Here is a 1,818-nt window from a genome sequence, read left to right on the forward strand (position 1 = left end):
CAGGCCACCAATTGCTGTTACGTCAATGTCTGTGTTACTGTTCGTCCCATTACTCGGTTTTTAATTTTAAGAATACATTTTTTTTAATTTCCTAGATCTCTCATTGATTGTTTTTGATGACTACGGTGTCCTCTTAGAGTTGCCTAAGAGTAGGCATTATAACCATTCTCAGAGCTTCACCTGTCTGCTGTATTAACTGTGTCTCTCCCTTCGTTGGGTTCGGTGAGCCTTTTCCATGTTGTTGATCCATGCAAATGTTTACAGATTCTTGCTCTGATTTCCTGCTGGCCTGATTCTGGGACTATTTTGTCTGTTTGTCATGGCCCCCATGACTGATTATGCTGGATGAGAAGGCTCTGCTTCTAGGTGGGGTGCACTGCCATCACTGTCCAGGTTTGGGTGTAGACAGGGAGCACAGTGTGTGCTGGTGGGCAAGGCATGACATCTTCTGGACATGAGTAATTTCCAATATTCCTCTTGGTCACTATCCTCCTGATGATTACCTTCTGCCTCTCCCATCTAGCTGCCAGATTGACTTTACTTATATTAAGACAGTCCAACTGAGCACCATCTAGCCGGTGGGGAGTTACACAGGGAAGAGGGGCCAACCATCTGGCTTGTCTTTTGGCATTATCCGGACAGTGATCCAGAAGCCACCTCACCCAGGTCCTTGTCCATTCCCATTTTTGCTACCTTAGGCTGGAAGCACCCCCATATTTTACAGTAGTCCTCTCCTACGTGGGTTTTTACTCTTTATAGTACAATTTTATTTTCCTCCTAATCTACCGAAAACACCTTTTCTTGTTTTCCAAATGGATTATGTATTTGTCTTTAGATCTATATTTCTCCCATAACTCCTGAGATTGTGCAGTGGGAAGGAGAAGTTACCAAATATTGTCAGGAGCCTATTTCTTTCTGAATAGACTTTAAAAACTGTTTAAGTTTTGTTCTCAAAGAACACAGGAAAGAGGGTCGCATTTATTTATTACAAGGAGTTATCTTTATATTCTATCAGGGTTATATTTCAACCCCTGGAAAGCATATTGCATTACAGAGATGTTCTTGTTAAAAGAGAAATCTTTGAAGAACGCCAAGGGTTATCTTGGCAGAAATCCACAATAAACAGAGCTCTGGCTGGAAGAGATCACAATATGCAGTCTCCCGGATAAATGATCCTGTAAGAGGAGGCACAATCCTGCCTCTGCCAGCATCGGGTGTGTATGTGCCTGTGTGCACGCGCGTGCGTGCATGCATATGCACCTGTCTGTGCTCTTAATAGAAAATTTCATTTGCAATTTCATGTTAGTTAGTGGCCAGTTATTGGCCAAGGCTTGACATTAAATTAGGAAACAGTTAAAAGAGAACTCGTATCCATCCCATGAGGAAGTTTCTCCAAGGAAGAAAGGACAGCATACAACTTCTGCCTTTTCCTTCATAAAATAGCAAATTCGGCATTAAAGCTCTGTTCTCTTGTATACAAAGTGTAAGTTGCAAAAGGAACCTCTCCCCATTTACCAGCAACAGTGCACTCTCCCCTCTATAGCTCACTGCTCCAATAATTATTATTCATTCTTATATTCATTATATTAGCTAATTTTTGCTTTGCAATGAACCACCCCAACTTTTATGGGATCTAACAGCATTTATATAGCTCAGGAGGTGACTGGGTGTCTTTCTGTGCTAGGCTTGGCTGAGCTCAGCCGGGCTCATTCATGCATCTGTAGCCAGTTGGTGATTTGGCTGAGGGCTGCCTGGGCTGTTGGCTGATGGGGCAACTGGCCTGACTGGTCCATGTGCCTCACATCGTCGAACAAGCTA

This window comes from Ursus arctos, unplaced genomic scaffold, assembly GCF_023065955.2.
Source record: "Ursus arctos isolate Adak ecotype North America unplaced genomic scaffold, UrsArc2.0 scaffold_16, whole genome shotgun sequence".
Taxonomy (NCBI): domain Eukaryota; kingdom Metazoa; phylum Chordata; class Mammalia; order Carnivora; family Ursidae; genus Ursus; species Ursus arctos.